This window comes from Pleurodeles waltl, chromosome 9 (assembly GCF_031143425.1).
Source record: "Pleurodeles waltl isolate 20211129_DDA chromosome 9, aPleWal1.hap1.20221129, whole genome shotgun sequence".
In the NCBI taxonomy this organism is placed as follows: Eukaryota; Metazoa; Chordata; class Amphibia; order Caudata; family Salamandridae; genus Pleurodeles; species Pleurodeles waltl.
This window is the reverse complement of record NC_090448.1, coordinates 740,651,650-740,668,575: the sequence shown is the minus strand read 5'-3', so window position 1 is coordinate 740,668,575 and position 16,926 is coordinate 740,651,650.

The window sequence follows — 16,926 nt, the reverse complement described above, 5'->3', positions numbered from 1 at the left end:
CCCACTGCTTGGTCCTGAGGAGTGGAAAGCCACAGTCTCTCAAGTGGGTGGTTTGCCCACTGCTTGCTCCTGGGGAGTGCAAAGCCACAGTCTCTCAAGTGGGTGGTTTGCCCACTGCTTGGTCCTGGGGAGTGCAAAGCCACAGTCTCTCAAGTGGGTGGTTTGCCCACTGCTTGCTCCTGGGGAGTGCAAAGCCTCAGTCTCTCTAGTGGATGGGGCCTTCAACTGTGTCTGGAGGGGGCATTGTGCTCAGTGTGCTTCATCCTGCCAAGGATTGGGGGAGTGGATGCATCTCTCCACTGGTTCTGGAGGGGGATTTGTGCCCAGTCTGCTTCATCCTGCCAAGGATTGGGGGAGTGGATGCATCTCTCCACTGGTTCTGGAGGGGGTATTGTGCCCAGTCATGCTGCTCCTGGGGTGTGGCAGTTCACATTCTCTCACCTGGGTGTCTGAGCCACGAGAGGTTTAGGGAACAGGTAGCATGATACTCCATGGAGGCAGAGCCACACTCCATCCTGCGGCAACTTAGGCTGCAAACTGCTGGTAGTGCCAGTGCTGGTGGTGGTGCCTCATGTGGTGTGTCCAGGGTCTGAGACGTCACCTGCAGCCTCAGGCGGCTGCCCACTGGGGATGCTGCTGACATCCGATGTAGTGGCACCGGCTGGGCACGTGGCGGTGCAGATGACGGTGCAGGTGATGGTGGCTGCGGCGGTGGCTATGGCGGAGATGCTGCCAGTGCTGCCTGCGGTGCAGGTGTCTGTAGTGGTGGGGGGAGACACCAGACCATCTCCAGCAGCCTCGGACGGCTGCCCACTGGGGATGCTGCTGACGTTCGATGTAGTGGCACCGGCTGGGCACATGGTGGTGCAGATGACGGTGCAGGTGGCAGTCATTGCGGCGGTGGTGCCCGTGGTACAGGTCGCTGGCATGTCTGGGGAAATGGTGGTCACCAGCCCCCCACCAGGAGGCTTCGTGCCCTGAGGTGACTTGGCCTTGCTCTTGTGTCTCTTCCCCACCTTGGTAGTCGCTGCTGGGACCTTGGCACTGTCCTCTTTGTGTTTGGATGAGGCCTTGCTGGGTAGGTGGTGCGACTTTCCCCTGCTGCATGCCGGGCCCTTTTTGACCTTGGCAGGTGGCGGAATCGGGTGGTCCTTCCCATCTGTAGGTTGCACACTGGCAGTTCTGACGGGTGCCCCCTTCGATCCTCCTGGACTTACAGGAACCACAGCAGGTGCAGATTTGGTGGCTGAGGTGCTGGGCTGGGATATAGACATCCTGGCTCTAGGGGAAGGACGGGGGGAGGTGTAGGGAAGAGGTTAATGTTTGCTAGGAAACTTTTTTTGACACACAGGGACGGGAAGATGGAGGGGATGTGGGAGTGGAGGAAGAGGTAGTGGTTGTAGGAGGTGTACGTCTGCTGAGTTTGGGTGAAGGTGCATGGGCTGGAGGCTGTTGTGAGGTGGATGGCTGTTGAGTGGGTGTGTGCCTGTGTTTGTGTACTTTGGGAGGAAGGCTCACAGACACACTGGGAGAGGACACAGGGGACGTGTGAATGGTTGTGGGGGTGGTGATTGCTCGTGAGTGGTGTGTTGTGATGGGCGAGCTGGTGATGGAGGTAGTGGCTGATGATGTAGTGCATGCAGGTGTGAGTGGAGACTATATTGGGAGGGAGGTGGAGGACGAGGAGGAGGGGGACACAGTGGAGGCAGTGGATGTTGGTATGTGTGCATGGGTCTGGTGCTTGTATGAGTCCCTGTGGGATGATGTGTGCTGCTTATGTTTTCCTGAGCCACTTTTGTGTGTTGATATGTGTGCATGCTGGTCTGAAAATGTGCTTGGGATAGGCTGAGGTAGAGGGGATTGGTTTGGGGTAGTGGAAGTTGGAGGGGGGGAGGCTGGACACAGGGACAATGGCTGCCATCCGTGCTGAGGCCAGAGCCTGAAATGCGATCTGTTCGCCCGCCACATCAGAATGAATGCCCTCCGGGTATGCATTTGTTTGTTGCAAATGCCTCTCGACACCCTGGATGGCATTCAGAATGGCTGACTGCCCAACAGTGAGGGATCTCAGGAGGTCAATGGCCTACTCACTGAGGGCAGCAGGGCTGACTGGGGCAGGGCCTGAGGTGCCTGGGCGAAGGAGATGCCCACCCTCCTGGGTGAGCAGGCACGGAAACACGCTGAGGGGCTGCTGGGAGGGCCGTGCTGGTAGGGAGGGTGGCGGCTGTACCTGTTGTTGGGGTGGGCACCCAGGTTTCCGCCACCGCCAGGAAGCTTCCATCAGTGGAGGAGTCGCTGTCACTGGTATCCCCTCCTGTCCCCGTCATGGAGGTCCCCTCGCCCTCCGCCACACTAGTGCCTTCACCTTCCGTGGATTCACCCTCATGGGCCATGTGGGATGCAGCTTTCTCTGTCGCCGGTGCCTCTGCTCCTCCGCCAGATGATGCTAATGCACACAAGGCCAGGGTGACAAAACAAGAAGGGGGGGAAAGACAGAGGACACACATGGTCAATGCCCGTAACACCACTACCGTTGGCAGACACAACACACACTGGGCTTCCCTATGCACTAGCCTTGCCCAAACACTTACTAAGCTAGTCACCAGCCCATGTGGTACAATGCCTAACGCCAGCACCTGCACACCTAACACCCACAGGACCCTGCACACTAGTAGTTGCCCACTTGCACCATTTGGGTAGAGGTGCTTCAGAGCCTGCAAACAAGGGACCTACCCTGGCATGATCGCCCTGGCCAAGGGGCACCCACAGCACACATCCCCCACCCAGATAGATTCTAAAGCACAAAAAGTCAGCTTTCTGAAACTGTACTCACCCCCTTGTGGCTGCTGTGATGCCCTCAAGCCCCCATCCAACTCCGGATAGGCCACCGCCAGGATGCAGAACATCAGGAGGGTCATGGTGCAATGGGCACCCCTTCCACGTTGGGAGGCCAGCCCCAGCTGGGCCTCCGCCGTCTTCTTGGTCCAGCGGCACAGGTCCTCTCATCTCTTGCGGCAGTGGGTGCTCCGCCTGTGATAGACCTGCAGGGTCCGCACCTCCTTGGCGATGGCACGCCAAATACCCTTCTTCTGGTGGGCGCTGACCTAGAGGGTAAAGAGAGTGGAAAAATGTAATTACTCACCCATCTGGACTGTCATACTCATTGCCCACCAGTTACCACCCATGCCCTGACGCACATACACTGACCACCTCACATGCGGCACTCAAGGCACCCCCCAACATGTGGCTTACATACACACCACTCCAAACAGGCATTGCCCACGCATCATGCTCACAGTGTACTCACCTGTTTGCCTGGAGGACCGTAGAGTAGTGTGTACTGTGGGAGGACCCCATCCACCAGTTTCTCCAACTCCTCCGCAGTGAAGGCAGGGGCCCTTTCCCCAGACACTCGAGCCATTGTCGCTTGCAGACTCAGGTCACACAGCACTTGCAGTGTAGGTCCTCTCCTGTTGATGGTCAGGTATCAAGTGAGTGAATGGGTAGAAAATGGCGGTGACGTCTGTGGTGGTGCGTACCGTCACCACCGGCGTACATCGCCATTGACTCCTAGGACCCATAGGGCCCAATGATAACCAATGCGGGGTTGAGTGGCAGTCGTCAACCGCCTACTGCGACACTGCACAACGCCAACGCAGTTACCTCATTTCCCCTTGTCCCTCCTCACAAGTCAGGCAGCCGCCATTTCAGGGGGCACATGGCATGGCACCTAACTGCGTCACAGCACATATTGGCACATATACTGACTCACGATTTAATACATGGCTTCTGTAATATTAATTCAGACACAGTTGTGTTATCTATATGGTAAATGACCTTCTGCTCACCGTTCTCCTCCATGGGCTCCAACCACTGAGGCAGCATATGAGATGGCGGCATCCTCTGGTGTACAGAACCCTGGTGGACCTGTCGACAATGGAGGACAGACACATTATAATCACATACAGACTTGATCGTGCCACAATCCAAGAACTGTGTGCACAATTGGAGCCAGACCTGATGTCAGCTATCTGCCAGCCCACAGGTATCCCCCCTCTTGTGCAGGTCCTGTCAGTGCTCCATTTCCTGGCAAGTGGCTCCTTCTAAACTACAGTGGCCATGGCATCAGGGATGTCTCAGCCAATGTTCTCAAACGTGTTGAGCAGGGTGTTGTCTGCCCTGCTGAAACATATGTGCAGCGTCATTGTGTTGCCCCAGGTGGAGGATTTGGCTACAGTGAAAGCTGACTTCTATGCCCTGGGACATATCCCCAACATCATTGGTGCCATTGAGGGGACACATGTGGCATTTGTCCCCCCCTCCCCGCAGAAATGAACAGGTGTACAGAAATAGAAAAAGCTATCATTCGATGAATGTGCAAATGGTGTGTTTGGTGGACCAGTACATCTCCCATGTGAATGCCAAGTATCCTGGCTCTGTGCATGACGCAATTATCTTGCGCAATAGCAGCATCTCTTATGTGATGGGCAAACTCCACCACCGGGTGTGGCTGATAGGTGAGCCCAAGGTCCCCACACAGTATGAGTAGGTGTCTGGGTATGGGGTTGTCCCTAAGGGTTAGTGTGTGTCTCACAATTGTCCCTCGATATTTGCAGGTGACTCTGGTTACCCCAACCTGTCATGGCTACTGACACCAGTGAGGAATCCCAGGACAAGGGCAGAGGAATGTTACAATGAGGCACATGGGCTAACTAGGCGGATTATTGAGAGGACATTCAGCCTCCTGAAAGCCAGATTCCGGTGCCTCCATCTGACAGGTGGCTCGCCGTACTACTCACCCAAGAAGGTGTGCCAGAAAATTGCTGCATGCTGTATGTTGCACAACCTGGCATTGAGACGCCAGGGGGCATATTTATACTCTGTTTGCGCCGAATTTGCGTCGTTTTTTTCGACGCAAATTCGACGCAAAACTAACTCCATATTTATACTTTGGCGTTAGACGCGTCTAGCGCCAAAGTTCATGGAGTTACCGTCATTTTTTTGCGTGAACACCTTCCTTGCGTTAATGATATGCAAGGTAGGCGTTCCCATCTTAAAAAATGACTGCGATGCATACGCGTCGTATTTATACTCCCGGGCAAAAATGGCGCCCGGGAGTGGGCGGGTCTAAAAAACCCGCATTTGCGCTGGATTTTAGCGCCTGGGTCAGGGCCCAGAGGTGCCCTCCCCTGCCCCCAGGGACACCCCCTGCCACCCTTGCCCACCCAGGGAGGACACCCAAGGATGGAGGGACCCACCCCAGAGACATTAAGGTAAGTCCAGGTAAGTATTTTTTTTTTTTTTTTTTTGTGGCATAGGGGGGCCTGATTTGTGCCCCCCTACATGCCACTATGCCCAATGACCATGCCCAGGGGACATAAGTCCCCTGGGCATGGCCATTGGGCAAGGGGGCATGACTCCTGTCTTTGCTAAGACAGGAGTCATTTCAATGGGGGATGGGCGTCGTAAAAAAATGGCGCAAATCGGGTTGTGGCTATTTTTTTTACCTCAGCCTGGCTTGCACCATTTGTGGACGCCCATACGCCATTTTCCCCCTACGCCGGCGCTGCCTGGTGTATGTCGTTTTTTTTTAACGCACACCAGACAGCGCTGGCGGCTAACGCCGGCTAACGTCATTGAATAAATACTGCGCCCGCATGGCGCTTCAGGATGGCGTTAGCCGGCGCTAATTTTTTTGCCGCAAAACTGCGTTAGCGCAGTTTTGCGTCAAAAAGTATAAATATGGGCCCAGGTGCCTTTTCTGCTGGAGGATGAGCCTGGTGATGGCCTTGTGGCAGCGGTGGAGCCTGTGGACAGTGAGGAAGAGGAGGCAGAGGAAGATGTTGACAACAGAACAAACATTATCCTGCAGTACTTCCAGTGACACACAGGTAAGAGATTGTGACTCCTCTTCACATTTCAGTATACTTTAGGACATTGTACATAGCCGCCTCTTACCCTCTGTCTATGGACACTGACTGTTCCCTTTGGGTTTCCTTTTTTCAGATCTGTGTACCTCATTATGGCCTCTGCTATGTGTACTGCTGCCCAACAACTGTCATACATTGGTATGAGTAAATTAACATATACCTTGCAATACTTTGCTAATGTTGTAATAATACATTTGTGAATCATCAGCCTGACTCCAGATTGGTATTTGATTCAAGGGTGTTTATTTAGGTGCTAATAAGTATAGGGGTATGTGCAAGGGGCAGGGGTGATGGTGGAGGAAGATCCATGGTAGAGTCCAGTCTCATGGCATCACAGGTGCATTGTCCAAGGGGGCATAGGAAGTGGAGCAATGACAGTTCAAGGTGGACAGGGTAACAGAGTGGGACAGAAGAGTGAGAATCAAGAGGGTCCTATTTCCTGGCGGGGGTCTTGTCAATGTTCTCTTTTTTTTTTTTTTTTGGTCCTCATTTTCATACCCCCCCCTTACTCACCACAAGAGGGAATAAGGCGCAGAGATCATTTAATACAGAGTGTACTATAAACAATCGCTGCCCAACTCCACCAGACCTTTACCTGCCCGGGAGTATGGCCTTGCTATACCCACTCCACCTTCCAAAGACGGTCAATGGTGGTACATTGGAGGCATGTTTAATCATTGGACCGTGCCAGACCAAAATATACTCCCTTAACCTCCCCCATCCTCTCACAAACCCCACCATTGCTTCAGTTGATTCCAGAATCTGTTTTTTTTTTTTACAAATCTTACTCGTGTCCAACTTCAAATTATACATTAAAGCATCTTTCCAATCCATAAGGGTCGGGTGAGGCATCAATCCATTTTTTACAAATCGCTGTCCTTCCCACAAGCATCATATAAAATTCCAGTTTAGAACTATCCCTACTTATCCGCTGAGGGCCTGTCAAACATCCAAAAATCACAAGCGAGGTGCTTACCTGAAGTCTTTTAGCAAGTATATCACTAATAGCATCACCAACCTCTACCCAAAATTTGCTGAGCTTGGGGCAATCCAGGAACATATGAATATCGTCTACCGCCGGGGTCCCGCACTTTATGCATCTGACCACGTTGCCCTGGTCCATTCTAGAAAGCTTTGCTGGTGTCCAGAAAACTCTGTGAATTGAAAACATATGATTCCTCCTCAACGCAGCAGGCTTGACAGTATTATATAAAAATGTAGTAGATACTTGCCATAAATCTTTATGTTGGTGCTCCGGCAAGCACTCTCCCCATAACTCCTCTGGTGAGGTGAAATCGCCGTCCACGATATCCATAATTAGCCAGTACCATCTAGCCAACTCCTTCTTCAGCGGGATTTCCAGGTGCCACTGATCTTCCAACTCATTTGTGCCTCCCAACTCCACTTTTAAGTCCTTCGCCCAACTGATAATCTGAAGGTACTTGAATCTAGACAAGTTACCCCCCTACTTCCCAATTCAAGTTTTCAAATGATCTAACCTCTCCATTATAGCAAAATTGTCCCCAGTATAAAAAACCTGCTGCCTTTAAGGGAGTGGCCAATGCATCCTTGGTCCACTCTGGTGACCCTGGAGAGTCCCAAATAGAGGCCTTATTGCTATAGTACGACAGTTTTGTGGCTCTCCTGATCACATACCACAACCTCGCTGAATCTTGCAGCACCTTAAGTCAGATTTTCTTAAAGTACTTAAGATCTCCAAACTTATACATAAAACTTGTCTGCAAATCATTATCCTCTGCCATTACGATCAAAGCCTGCCCCAGCTCGGACCGACGTGGGTGGTTAAAGGTCTCCCTCGCATTCTTCAGGAAGAAGGCCCACGCATAGTATTGCATGTCTGGCACAGCCAACCCACCTTTTTCTTTCCTCCTTCTTAGTTTTTTCCAAGAAATACGTACACCCTTAGATGCCCAAATGAAGCTGCTGATCTTTCCTTGCAGTTTCCTTAAAGAATCCTTACTAAACATTAATGGTATCGAGTTAAAGATAAATGTAAACTTGGGGACGATCACCATCTTAATTAAATTAACCCGACTGATAATAGTTATAGGTAAGTTTGACCATCTCTTCAGTAGAATATCCACCTCCCTCATTACCTTCCTCAAATTTATTTCTGCCAATTTATTTATATCCTGTGTTATAGTAATCCCTAAGGGGCATATTTATACTCTGTTTGCGCCGTAATTGCGTCGTATTTTTTGACGCAATTTCGACGCAAAACGAACTCCATATTTATACTTTGGCGTTAGACGCGTCTAGCGCCAAAGTCCATGGAGTTAGCGTCATTTTTTAGCATGGACACCTACTTTGCGTTAATTATATGCAAGGTAGGCGTTCCCGTCTAAAAAATCGACTCCGAGGCATGTGCGTCGGATTTATACTCCCGGGCAAAAATCACTCCCGGGAGTGGGCGGGTCAAAAAAAATGACGTACGGCCGCTTTTGCGCCGTTTTTTAGTGCCTGCAAAAGGCAGGCGTTAAGGGACCTGTGGGCTCTGAAGGTGCCCTCCCATGCCCCCAGGGACACCCCCTGTCACCCTTGCCCACCCCAGGAGGACACCCAAGGCTGGAGGGACCCATCCCAGGGACATTAAGGTAAGTTCAGGTAAGTGTTTTTTTTTTAAAAAAATTGTGGCATAGGGGGGCCTGATTTGTGCCCCCCTACATGCCACTATGCCCAATGACCATGCCCAGGGGACATAGGTCCCCTGGGCATGGCCATTGGGCAAGGGGGCATGACTCCTGTCTTTGCTAAGACAGGAGTCATTTCTATGGGGGTTGGGAGTGAAAAAAAATGGCGCAAATCGGGTTGAGGTGAAAAAATTGCCTCAACCTGACTTGCCCCATTTCTTGACGCCCAAGACCCATATCCCCCTACGCCGGCGCTGCCTGGTGTACGTCGTTTTTTTAACGCACACCAGACGGCGACGGCGGCTAACGCCGGCTAACGTCATTCAATAAATACGGTGCCCGCATGGAGCTTCAGAATGGCGTTAGCCGGCGCTAATTTTTTTGACGCAAAACTGCGTTAGCGCAGTTTTGCGTCAAAAAGTATAAATATGGGCCTGAATATTTAACCTCCTCCTTCTTAATAACAGGGCTACCTACCTCCATATTCCAAGCCATCACCTCCGTCTTTTGATTATTAACTGCATAACTTGAGATACTCCCAAAATCTCTCATCAGCTATTCCAATACCACATTAGTCTGGGTTAAATTAGAAGTATAAATCATCAGGTCATCTGCATATAAAGCCACCTTCATAGAGAAATTCCCGCACACAAAGGGGAGAATTCGCTGATCATTCCTAATTCTGGTAGCAGGTGGCTCAATGTACAGATCAAACAGTAGCGGGGATAACGGACACCCCTGCCGCGTACCTCTTTCTATCTTGAACGAGGAAGTGAGATCGCCATTAACCAATATTCTTGCAAAGGGATCCTGATACATTTTTTGTAACGTCCTAATAAAATGTCCCCCAAGATTATACCCTTCACATACCATATTTAAATATTTCCAGTCAAATCTATCAAAAGCTTTGGTTGCATCAATCATCACGACTGCTAGAGGGGGGTGGCATGTGGTGGCCATTTCGACCAAGGCTACCAACCATTGTGTCAAATCCTGCCTATATCTTCCTTTCAAAAACCCTTTCTGATCAGTTTGTATCAGCTTCCCCAAAACTCCCCTAATCCGTCTGCCAACATTTTTGCAAAGATCTTATAATCACAGTTTAGGAGGGATATTGGACGATAAGATTCACAACTCCTGGGATCCTTTCCTGGTTTTAAAATTATTGTAATAATAGCTTCCCTCCAAGAGGGGGGGGGTCCTCCATCAGTCACAAGAATGTTATTGAAGAGTTCTCTCAAAAAAACCATAATACTACTACCCAAAGCTCTATAAATTTCGATGGGCAACCATCAGGTCCTGCCGCCTTACCTAATTTACCCGAATTTATTGCATACTCAAGCTCAACCATATCTATTGGCTCATTCATCACCTTATTCTCCTCCTCACTTAAAGATGCCAATTCTAGTCCCTCTAACTATCCCTTAACCAAGTCTGCTGAAACGTGTAAATCCTCAGTGTATAATTCCTTACATTTTTTTAGAAAAGTATCTTCCGCCTCTTTCTTGCTCTTCCTAACCTCCCCTAACCTTCCTTCCGAATTTCTACCACCCGATTCCTAACTATACCAGTTCTTATCTTCCAGGCCAGCAATTTCCCACTATTCTCACCATATTCAAAATGAGACACCCTATTGGCCTCACATCTCATTCTAATTTGATTGTCTATAACTGCTGCTAAATCCAAACGGGCTTCTTGATCTTGTTTATTTAACTGATTAATTTCTTCCTTTTCTAGATCCATAGCTGCCAATCTCTGCTCAACCTGCTGAATCACATTTTCTAGCCTACTTATTTCTTCATAGTACTTTTACCTTCTATATGCAGCTGCGCTTATCAACTTCCCCCTCAAAAAGGCTTTGAACGCGTCCCATACTACTGCAGACGAGGCTGACCCTTTATTAAGATAAAAAAATTCTTCAGTCCCTCTCCGTAATTCTGTTACAACCTCGTCTTCCAATAATAGCGTTCTATCCAGAGTCCACCTTCTCCCTCTTTTATCCCCAAACCAATTAAGCTTCAGAGTCACCGCCGAATGATCCGAAAGATGAGCCCCTATATGTAGAACTTCTTCCACAGCCTTTTAAACTTTCATCTATTAGAAAATAATCAATCCTAGATTGATGTCTATATTTTTTTTGTTATTATAAGTATAGCCTCTTTCACGCCCTTTCTTTTCTCTCCAAACATCATATAAGCCAGATTGTGACATCATTAATCGAACCTGAGCATGCATTTTCTCGTTAATTCTTGACCTACTCCGTGAAGACCTATCCAACTCATAATTCAATACTACATTGAAGTCCCCCACCCATATAATCGGGTCCCAATATTGAAACAAAAAAAGTGAGAGTTCTCTCAACGGAGCTATATCATCCCGATTAGGACCGTAATACCCCACTAGAGTAAATGCAAAGCCATACACCGTTAGTTTCCCCACCACCCATCTCCCTGCATTATCCACCACACCCACAACAAACGATATATTAGCGTGTTTTTTTATTATAATGGCTACCCCTTTATTACCCCCGCATAATTAGAACTAGCTATCTGCTGCACCCATCTACATGGTTGAAAAACTCCCACACACTCTTCCTTAGAAAGATGGGTTTCCTGCAAGATCAACACATCAAATTGAGCGTCCTTCAAATATTGCATCATCTTCTTTTGTCAGCTCTTCACCCGGAGGCCATTAACGTTCCAGGACAGGAGCTTCAAATCAATTCTCGACATCATCCTTCAAGGGGCCCACCGCCCCTATTAAACCTCGTATTTCCCCACCTCCTCTCTATCCACCACAAGACCCAGGACCTTTTTTCCCTTTTTCCCTATACTACTCTCCACCCAGTGCTCCCCATCACCATCCTCCCCCCCGACCCACCCCCATCCTCCCAACCCCCGGAGAACCCTCCCTATCTTCATAGACCGGCGTTACCGCCTATGAAGGGTCATCATGCAGGACTCAGAGCGTCCTATCACCATAACCGGCTGACCGATGTTAGAGAAGAAGGCCTATACCACACCAGAGTCTTGCTCTAACTTCTTGATCAGGCCATCAACATCACTACAATCATTGAAATTATACATCTTATTATTTGCCATTACTCTTAAGGATGCCGGGAACCTTAATTGGCCCGTTGCCCCTAGTCTTCTCAGTATATCGATTATTTTCCCCAGCTCCCATTGCTTGTTTAAGGTAATAGATGCAAGGTCCGACCTAACCTCAAATGGGGCACCATTCACCGAAAGCGACTTTTTCTTTAATGCCATCATCAAAATACGCTCCTTAAGCCCATTTGTAAGAAAGTAAACCAGTATTTTTCTTGGTCTGTCCCTGTTGGGGTTCATTTTTGTGGGGACCCTATGTACCCTTTGGATATCTTTTGCAATGTCGATTCCAGCATCCTCAAATTGTATTTCCTGATTTATCAATTTTACCACAAATCCCTTCAGACCATCTCCCTCCAATCCCTCGGGGACTCTGAGGAGCCTTAGGTTATTTCTACTTTGATTGTTTTCCAAGGATTCCAGCTTAGCCAACACCCCTGCTTCTCCTGATTTCAAACCTCTTATCTGCTCTTTATTTTCCTCCACAGTAGTTCTCAGATCACCGGCCTCTTCCTCCGAGGCAGCTGTCCGACCTGCAAATCATCTATTTTTTTTGCCAAGATCTTCACACAAAGTCTTAATCTACTCCTGATTAGATTTAGATGTTTTAAAACCGTCCTTCAACTCCATGGCTAGAGCCTTCAGCATGTCCGTAACAGAGTCACTGGGTAGATTTACATCTGCACCCCCATTCATAGGAACTAGTTCCCCCCCAGCCTGTGTGTCAACTTGACTAACCCCCTGTCCTCCTCCAACAGGTCCGTCTTCCCTAAAACGGATTCCAGGGATATTTTGCTGCATCGAGTCCCCACTAACTGTTGAAATAGATATATCCTCGCTTCCCGGCAAGGGCAGTACTCCCTCTGCCCCATGCACACTTGACATTTTCGGGGTTCCGAGTAACACCCTGAAATAAGTCCTTAATGAGGGGGTAACCTTTATTTTCCTGTTTGTGGCGGAGCTCAAAGTACCTTTCCTCTTACAAAAATTATTAAATTGCTCTTCCTTACTCCTCCCCGTAGTCTGCTTCTGAGGATTCTCACCGCTTTCTACTTCTATATACTTTTTGGCCACCTTTGCGCTCCGCAGAGAATAAGCTACCCCACCTCTGCCACCCCTAACTCCTATCTTCCCTTCTCCTCTTCTGGCCCGGCTCAGAGCCACCCCTTCTGCCTTATCCACCATGGGACCTTGAGATACCGTAGAAATACTGTTATTCCTTACTTGCAGTCTGATATTTGAAAAACAAAAGGTACCTCCTACACACCTTTGGCATTCCTGCTCACTCCTTGCAGCACCCAATATGAAAAACGCCTTATCAACTCCTTCTAAGCCTTTGCCTTTGCCATTACAAATGCAGCCAGTGCTGACTCTGCCACACCTCCCCTGGAATGGAATCCTTGCTTCTGCCTCCCTTCCTCTGAGCACCTCCGATCCAGCTCTCAGCAGGGGCGCCGCCCGCTTCTGTACTTGACTGCTCCGTGCCCCTGTCACCTTCAAACCGAAGAAAAGACCATCCTCTGGCAAAAAATAAGGTCACGCCGCCTCCTCCGACCCCCTGGTAGGCGGCTACCTTTTAATCTATATTTTGAGCATTTCCGTGCTCCAGTCCTGCTGAGCCCTCTGCGCCCGGCCCCTCAGCCGGCTGCCATCTTCTCCCTCTCTCTCCCAGAGCAGCCCTCGCCTCTTGGCACTGTTCTCTGTCTTCTGCCTGGATTGCAGGGACCAGTTGCAGAGTGGTTCTCCTTCTGCAGGGGTTGGGGTGCTGGTGGCCTGATGTTCATGTGGCGGGGCCTCCTGTCCACTAGCGCCGGCAGAGGTGGAAGGCTGGTCCTTGGTTTCGCTAGTGTCAGGGGCCCTTTCTTGAGCCACTGCCTCCCTCATGGTCTTGCCCATATTAGCCAGCACCCCTGCTTTGGTGACCAGGATGATGTAGATTTTGGTGAGGTCATCCCTGATCCCCATGTACTGTCCCTCCTGCAGCCGCTGGGGCTCCTGAAACTTGGCCAGTACTGTGCCCGTAGTCTCCTGGGAATGGTGGTATGGTCCCATGATGTTGGAGAGTGCCTTGTGGAGGGTCGGTTCCCTGGGCCTGTCCTCCCCCTGTCACACAGCAGTCGTCCCAGCTTCCTTGTTGTCCTGTGCCTCTGTCAACTGAACCGTGTGCCCACTGCCACTGACCCCATGTCCCTGATCGTCCTGGGTGGTCCGTGTAGTGGTGGACACACTGCTGATTGATGTGTCCTGGGGACAGTGGCATGGGCCCGCTGGGTGGGTGCTGTGGTGGTGTTTCCTGAGGGGGGCGGCTCTGTGGTGGTTTAGGAGTGTGGCAAGGTAACCAAGTGTCCAGAGGTCCCAGATGGGCCAGGTTGGTCATCCTGATCCAGGCGTGCAGAGCTGCTGTCATCACTGTGGGCCTCTTCTGTGGGGGGACTGGATGTAGCTGGCACCTCCTGTCCAGTGACGTTGGGTAGGGGTCCTGTTGGGATGCAAATGCATTGTTATTGTATCTGTGTGTGCCATCTTGTGCAATGGGTGTGTTTCCCTTATAGAATTGTGCTTTCCCTGACGCCTTGGCCTTATGTGATAGCTGATTGTGTGGGGTGGCTGAGTCTCTCTACTGGGCATGCTGTGATGATGGGTGTCCATGCAGGTCTGTGATCGGGGTCCATGCATTAGTGTTGCATCCAGGGCTTGATACTGGGATGTGTGGGTTGTGATAGTGGGGTATATGTGAGGTGTTGGAGTGATGGGGTGAGGGTAGGGTTAGGAGTCAGTGATGGCATGCAGGTAGGGTGGGGGGGATACAGTAGTAACGATTTGCCTTACCAGAGTCCAGTCCTCCTGCTACTTCTGGGAGGCCCTCAGGATGCATTATTGCCAAGACTTGCTCCTCCCATGTTGTTAGTTGTGGGGGGAGGAGGTGGGGGTCCACCGCCAGTTCTCTGTACTGCTATTTGGTGTCTTGAGACCACGGAACGTACCTTCCCCCATAGGTTGTTTCACCTCCTCCTGAGGTCATCCCTGATTCTTGAATGCTGTCCCACGGAGTTGACCCTGTTGATGATTCTCCGCCATAGCTCCATCTTCCTTACAATGGACGTCTGCTGCACCTGTGATCTGAATAGCTGTGGCTCTACCCGGATGATTTCCTCCACCATGACCCTTAGCTCCTCCTCAGAAAACCTGGGGTGTCTTTGAGGTGCCATGATGTGGTGTGAGTGATATGTATGAGCTGATGTGTGGGGTGATGTGTTGTGATGTATTATGTGATGTGCTTGGATGGTGTATGAGTGATGGTGTTCTCTGCCTTTGAGTGAATGTGTGCTCTTTGCTTGTCTCTCTGTGCTTGTTCTATTTTTTTTCATTGAAAGGATTGTGGGTAATGTGGGTGGGTGTTTTACAGTGGTGTGAGTGTGTGTATGTGTGTCAGGTGTGTGTGCATTTTGTCCGCCAATGGTTTACTACAGTTGAAAGACCGCCACGTTGATTCGTGGGTCGTGATACTGTGGCCGTGTTCCTGTTGGCGTGACAGTGTGGGTTTTGCTATCGCCAGTTTATCACTGACCTTTGGTGTGGCGGACTTGTGTGGGTGTCTGTATTGTGGAGGTATTCTCTGTGTGGGTCATAATACCTGTGGCCGATTACCGCCGCGGTCACGGTATGTTGGCGCCCATCAGCACGGCGGTAGGCGGCATTTACTGCCAAGGTTGTAATGAGGGCCTTTGTATGGAAATGGGGGACTTAACAACTGCTCCACCAGTCTCTGTGCCAAGATGAACCAGCAGATGTTGCTCCCTTGTAACGAAGTCTGCCAGCGGTCCTTAAGTTGATGGTCGTTCATTCCTATCCCAAAGATTTGTGTTAGGAGTTGGAGCACCTTGCCCCACCGCAGCCTCCTAGCCTCTGTGTGGTAGCCTAAAATGGCACTGCCACCCAGTTCCAGCATCATGGGGAGTTAGTGCTGAACCAGTCATATAAAAACCTCAGCTCATCGGCCGCCATCCGCGCCATTCTCCCTTTCCCAGACATACTGGACTGCAAATGCAGTTCACCCCCCCAAAAAAAATCCTAATACCTAACCCAACTACCTCAACAACTATACTACCCCAGACAAACACCCCACAATACAGAGATAGAAACAGTACACTTACAATACAAAAGACAGGGTTAAAGACAAATAAAACACAACACCTTCAGGACACAGCACAATAAACACTCCAAACACTCCAAAACTCCTACAGCACCAGATCCACACACCCTGACACAGTCACTGACAACAAGACTGTGAAGTGAAAGTAAATTCAATGTACCATGTTTGCAGGCAGGATGTCCTGTTTCTTCCTGGGAGAGTGTGTCACGTTTCCAGTCATGCATCGATTTTTTCACCGCTTGCGTGAAATTGCCTGTGGATATGCAATTGATGCTCAGGGGCTAGTCATCTTTTAGCTCAGGGAAAATTTATGGTATATGGGTATGCATGAAAAATATTGACGCATGACGGTCATGGGTCGTTTTTTCACCATGGTGCGTTAAAAGGCACGTGAACGTGTGATTACCGCTCAGGGCCCGGGTGTCATTTTACTGATGTTGCAGAGTGTGGATTTAATGAGTTTGCGTCATTTTTTTTTACACATGATGGAATTGCATGGATTTTTGCATTATAGGCCTTGAGTGCACCCTGATTCACTTAACATGTCACATGGGTTGTGCTACAATGTTGTATATGTGGTATGGCAACATGTGCGTGACTATCCAGTAATGCCATTACGGTGACGTTGGTATGTTGGAAACATAGGTATAGGTCTGCTGCATGCAACTACTCATACCTTGTGTAAATGTGCATGTGTAGCTACACTGTGTCCACATACATGTTGGCACATAGGTGCTATGTGAGTACATATGTGTATGAATACTAATTTCTGGGTGGACTGTATTTTTATGTCTGAGATACAAATTTACACATACCTACAACACAATATATATGATGGTCTATGTCCAACTCATGGTAAGGCATGTGACAACCATGACAATTTGTACTCAGAGTATTCAGTGGACTGCATTGACATCACGTTACCTCTGGCAATTTGCATGTGCATGTGTGTCCACTCTGTGGTTTGTTGCTGGATTTAACTCCATGCTGCTCTGCTACACTTGTGCCATTTGGTTCCCCTTGCATCTTAGTTGCAGGAGATGGTATGTACACATGTGTTAGTGAAGGTTGGTATATGCCATGTG